Genomic DNA, 6,413 nt, shown 5'->3' with positions numbered 1-6,413 from the left:
TACATACTTATTGGCATATATATTTTGCTATGAAAGACAATATTTACTTAAAGTGGAAAAAAAAGCATGACACTGAACATTTTAAAAGGCTAACAAATAACTCAAACATCACAAAATCCAGTATTTTACTTTCGCCTAGTTATGAAGACTTGCTAGCAGGTGAACACACTGCTAGCTTCCCCCACACTTCCCTTTGAGCTTTAGAAAAAGTTAGTACCAGTGAGGAGAAACTGAAGTTTCTCATTAGTTCCATAATGTATTCGTTATCTGTTACTGGGTAGCAAATACCCCCTCCCACTTAGCTACTTGCAACGAACATTTATTTCCTTACCCTAGTTTCTTAGGGGCTGTTGTACTAAACTGCAAAGCCTGTTTGAACCCTGGACTAGCGGATTCAAAATCTGTATTCCTAGCTATGACCTGTATAGCCTCCAGCACTTCCTGCTCACCCACACCTCTCTGACTCTGTGCAAAATCCTCCCTCTGCCTGGAACCGCCATGTCCTCTTGCACATGTCTCCCTGAAAAGTGCCCACTGACAGTCAAATGCCTACCGTCTCTGTGGAGGCTCATTAAATTCTCTGAACAGACTAGAATTTTTCTTTGTCTAAACTCTGCCTTTCCCCCATTTAGCCAACTTCTCACAACATTTTAATTGCTTAGCTGTCTTCAAGGTAGACTCTAAGTTGCTTGAATGCGGAGACCATTTTTTTCCATGCCCAAATCCACAGTAGCTGGCTAAGCCTTGACATGAGGTTGACACCCATTAAGGTCTGTTGTGTGAATGAATGGATTGCCCTGAGTTTTGAGAGGCAGAACTCCTTTCTAAGGCTGTATACCCGTTGATTTATGGATGATTAACATTTAGTTAATGATCATAGCAGATCACTGGGGCCATGGGAGGTCATCTCCCTTCTGGTGAAATTTGCTTTGTCTAGAGAAAGGCACTGGGTACGTTAACCATCAGTGAGCCAGTGACCATGTCTCTCGCCTGCCTTATGTGGATCAAAAGCCTGTTCATCAGATTGACACTGGGCTTGGAATTCCTTCATGCCCATAGAATCTGCAGAACACAGAAGCCTCAACAAGTGATTTGCCAGTGCATGTAGCTAGAGCCCCGGGTGGTGTCTAGGCCCCAGCATGCTGGAGCACAGTGAGGCTACTTGCTCGGTGGCTGGATCTCAGGTGGCTGAGTCAGCACAGGTGTGTTGGGGGATTCCAGCTGTCTTTTAGCCCCATAGCACCTGTCTTTTCCAGTGTCAAATGTAAGGCCTCATTTTAACAACTTTCTTTCTTTTTGAAAATTGAAATGCTTTACATGGGAATATGTGAACCCAGGGCATGGAGAGGAAAATTCCAAACCTCCTTCTCTAGGCATCCCTGGCCTTGGGTAGAATGGTTGCTCTCTGCTCCTGAACTGCCTCACTTCCCGCTTGTCTCCTCTTCCTCATACATTTCCCTTGCTCCTGCTGTTGAGAAGGATTCTAAACATCTCCTTGCAGGAGTTCTACCCAGAGTCTCGTAGAAGATTAACTCAAGTTCTGCCACCTCCAAGTTGTACACTGTCCTCATCCCAGCCTCCTCCCACTGTCTCCCTTTTTGGAATTCTGATGGGGTTTTCTGTTTGGTGCTTGTGATAGATCAGGCTTCACAGACCTTCACATGCAAGCATGTCACCTGGGGATTTGTTAGGGTGCAGGTTCTGACTCAGCAGGACTCGAGTGGGGCCCAGGAGTCTGCATTCCTAACAGGGTTGCAGGTGACTCCCTTATTGCTGCACTTGAACAAGGGCACAGGTCTAACCACTGCACTTGAACAAGGGTTTAGACTCCTTGATTTTGAGGGTTTTCCTTCCTCTCTCATTTTCTTTCTGCCTCCTACAAGTATTTACTAGACTCTTTCTATATTTTATATTTAGTGTTCTGTGATCTTAATAACATTATAATTTCACTTGCATTTTTATTCATTTACATATCTGTAATTTTACTGATATTTAGATGGACAGTTTTTTCTTTTCTCCTTAACCAGTTGTAACCTCCCTGAAGGTAGACAATCAGCTGTAATCTCCTTGAAAACTCAGGAGCATTTTGTATTGAAAAAAGCACAGAAACTAAAATCAAGAAACCTCGGCTCAAATTCCAGTTGCACCTCTTATTTCTTACATGTGACATCCGGGCAAGGTTCTTAGCCTCTGAGGCTCAGTGTGATCACTGGAGAAGTGGGGGTAACAGTAGATGTGAATGTGGGAGGAGAAGCTTGTGAAGAGCTTGGGCCAGGGTGTGGCTCTTCTAGCCTTGGACAGTGGCCAGTCACCCTCCCCTACCCACCTGCTGGAGATTGATCAGTTCTGGACATCATGGGGGTTCAAGTTCAGGACAGGTTGGGCAAAGTGTCAGGGGACAGTACTTGAGAGAGGTTGTTTCCTTTTGCTCTGGTTCTTACTTTGAAATTTCAATTGAAAGATTTCATGGTATGCTGACAAATGCTTACATTTTTAAAATTATATATATATTTATTAAATCATAGCTGTGTACATTAATGCAATCATGGGGTACAAAGTACTGGTTTTATATATGATTTGAAATGTTTTCATCAAACTGGTTAACATAACCTTCATGGCATTTTCTTATTGTGTTAAGACATTTATATTCTCATTGTTTTAAAATTTTATTTAAGACAGGCTTTGAAATTCCCATTTTAAACTACAAGGAAAGGTGGTTGATATGGCAACTAAGACTTAAGAAAAAAACACGCATTTTGTATATTGAACAACAAAAAAAGCTTCTATATATGTTTTATGCCAGTGAATTTACCACTCGAATCTGCCACATTTTCAACCCCCTTCAAAAAATTCTAATGTCACTTCAGTTTTCTTTTAATTTAGAAAGAATGAAGAACTCATTTGAAAAAAAATTAAAACCTCAGCGAGTTGTAACCAGACATAGGATGGAACCTTGGTCTGCTGTGATCAGTAGATCTGTGTTTCAGTCTTGGCTTTTACAATAACTTGCTGTGCGATCTTCATAACATTTACTTTGTTTGTGTTTCCTTGTGACAAAGTGAATGGGTTGACTAACTCATCTATAAGATCTTTTTCTACTTAAACTTTTCTGCCCAGCTCCCCCTCCCTCCCCACCCAGTGCCAGGTCTGAGTGCCACTGGGCTCCACCGTGCTCCTCTGAGTTCTGGGCTCCTTCCTGCAAAGCAAGCACCACCACCATCTCCCTTCAGCTGCTATCATGATTATCTACCTGGACCTCATCAGCCACAGTGAGATGTTCTCCAACATTTACAAGATAGGAGAGATCATGGACTCTCTGTGCCTGGAGGTTAGGGGAAGATGGTCAGTAGGACAGAGGGTGACATTGATGACTTGCTTATTGGTGGCAATGCTTCAGCTGAAGGCTCTGAAGGGGCAGGTACTGAAAGGGATCACTGTTGTTGGTATTGTCATGAACTGTCACTTGCAGGAAACAGTTTCACAAAAGAAGCCTGCAAGAAGTACATCAAAGATTACATGAAGTCCATCAAAGGCAAACTTGAAGAACAGAGACCAGAAAGAGTCAAGCCTTTTATGACAGGGGCTGCAGAACATATCAAACACATGCTGGCTAATTTCAAAAACTATCAGTTCTTTATTGCTGAAAACATGAATCCAGAGGGCATGGTTGCTCTTCTGGACTACCACGAGGATGGTGTGACCCCAAATATGATTTTCTTTAAGGATGGTTTAGAAATGGAAATACGTTCACAAATTTGGCAATTATTTTGAATCTATCACCTGCCATCATAACTGGCTGCTGCTTGTCATCCATACAACACCAGGACTTAAAACAAATGGGACTGATAATTATCTTGAGCTCTTCATTTATTTTGTGATTTATTTGGAGTGGAGGCATTGTTTTTAAGGAAAAACATGTTATGTAGGTTGTCTAAAATAAAATGCATTTAAATTCATTCAAGAGATTGCCTTTTAGTTTAAACTAAAGTCAAACTATAGTGTTCCTGGAGGAGCTAGAGACTCGTTGTAGGCCAGGACTTGAAAGCTTAAGACTGTGATCAAATAAATTCTACAATGGAAACCACTCCAGAGACTGGGATATGAAGGAATCAAAAGTTTTAATTCTTATTTACAGTAAAGGGAGATACCATGCTCATAGCAGTGCCAACATTTGAAGTGGAGCCTTAACAGATTTCATCACCTACAATGGAAGTAGTGACTGTGGAAGAAATTACCAAGAGAATAAAAAGAGACTAATTCAGTTGGAAAACAAAATCTTTTTCTACTTAAAGAGGAAAAAAAAAAAAAAACCAGAGCCAACAATTATCCTTATTAATTTAGTTCCAAGTATTGGAGATAGAAAAACTTTAGTCAAGTAAAATAATTTCTTTATAAGTTTTACAAATGAATAGTGTAAATGATATTTTAAGACAAAATGTGTAAAATGCTTGAGAAAACACTTACATGCAATTTGAAGCACTTGAAGAGCATGGATTTCGGTACCAAAAAAATTGATTGACTAATTACAAACCATTCTTAACTACTCATTCCTGCACACTGGAGAAGATGCTGTGCTCAAATTGAGTTCCTGTATATTCTTGACAAGAGGAAAAGTATATATATTTTTTATTTATTTATTTAATTTTATTTTATTAAATCATAGCTGTGTACATTAATGCGATCATGGGGCACCATACACTGGTTTTATAGACTGTTTGACACATTTTTATCACACTGATTAACATAGCCTTCCTGGCATTTTCTTAGTTATTGTGTTAAGACATTTACATTCTACATTTACTAAGTTTCACATATACCCTTGCAAGATGCACTGCAGACATAATCCCACCAATCACCCTCCCTCTGCCCACCTCCTCCCTCCCCTCCCTTTCCTCCTTCCCCCTATTCTTAGGTTATAACTGGGTTATAGCTTTCATATGAAAGCCATAAATTAGTTTCACAGTAGGGCTCAGTACATTGGATACTTTTTCTTCCCTTCTTGAGATACTTTACCAAGAAGAGTATGTTCCAGCTCCATCCATGTAAACATGAAAGAGGTGAAGTCTCCATCTTTCTTTAAGGCTGCATAATATTCCATGGTGTGCATATACCACAATTTATTAATCCATTCGTGGATCGATGGGCACTTGGGCTTTTTCTATGACTTAGCAATTATGAATTGGGCTGCAATAAAAATTCTGGTACAAATATCTTTGTTATGATGTGATTTTTGGTCTTCTGGGTATATGTGTAGTAGAGGAATTATAGGATTGAATGGCAGATCAATTTTTAGATCTCTAAGTGTTCTCCATGTATCTTTCCAAAACGAATGTATTAATTTGCATTCCCATCGGCAGTGTAGAAGTGTTCCCTTTTCTCCACATCCATGCCAACATCTCTGGTCTTGGGATTTTGTGATACAGGCTAATCTTACTGGAGTTAGATGATATCTCAAGGTAGTTTTGATTTGCATTTCTCTGATGATTAAAGATGATGAGCATTTTTTCATATGTCTGTAGGCCATGCACCTGTCTTCTTCAGAGAAGTTTCTCTTCAAGTCCCTTGCCCAGCCTGAGATGGGATTACTTGTTCTTTTCTTGCTTATATGTTTGAGTTCTCTGTGGATTCTGGTTATTAAACCTTTGTCGGAGACATAACCTGCAAATATCTTCTCCCATTCTGAGGGCTGTTTGCTTGCTTTACTTACTGTGTTCTTGGCTATGCAGAAGCTTTTTAGTTTGATCAGGTCCCAGTAGTGTATTTTTGAAGCTGCTTCAATTGCCCGGGGGAGGGGGGATCGTCCTCATAAAATACTCTCCCAGACAGATTTCTTCAAGGGTTTTCCCTGCACTGTCTTCTAGTATTTTTATAGTTTCATGTCTTAAGTTTAAATCTTTAATCCAGTGAGAGTCTATCTTAGTTTATGGTGAAAGGTGTGGGTCCAGTTTCAGTCTTCTACAGGTTGCCAGCCAGTTCACCCAGCACCATTTGTTAAATAGGGAATCTTTTCCCCACTGAATGTTTTTAATTGGCTTGTCAAAGATCAGATAATGGTAAGTAGCTGGATTCATCTCTTGGTTCTCTATTCTGTTCCAGACATCTACTTCTCTGTTTTTGTGCCAATACCATGCTGTTTTGATCACTATTGATTTGTGGTATAGTCTGAGGTCTGGTAGCATGATTTCTCCTGCTTTGTTTTTATTTCTGAGTAATGTCTTGGCTATTCAAGGTTTTTTCTGATTCCATATAAAACCAAGTATTATTTTTTTCAAGATCTTTAAAGTAAGACAGTGGAGCTTTAATAGGGATTGCATTAAAATTGTATATTACTTTGGGTAGTATGGACATTTTAACAATGTTGATTCTTCCCAGCCACGAGCATGGTATGTTTTTCCATTTGTTAACATTTTCAG

The 6,413-nt window shown here is 39.7% G+C and overlaps 1 pseudogene; it reads left to right on the top strand.

Moving 5' to 3' along the window:
• The first annotated feature begins 3,339 nt into the window (after positions 1-3,339).
• Positions 3,340-3,771, top strand: LOC128584262 (translationally-controlled tumor protein-like; annotated as a pseudogene).
• Positions 3,772-6,413: the final 2,642 nt, after the last annotated feature.

Source organism: Nycticebus coucang, chromosome 4, assembly GCF_027406575.1.
Source record: "Nycticebus coucang isolate mNycCou1 chromosome 4, mNycCou1.pri, whole genome shotgun sequence".
Classification (NCBI taxonomy): domain Eukaryota; kingdom Metazoa; phylum Chordata; class Mammalia; order Primates; family Lorisidae; genus Nycticebus; species Nycticebus coucang.
This window is presented reverse-complemented; position numbering and strand designations above follow the sequence as displayed.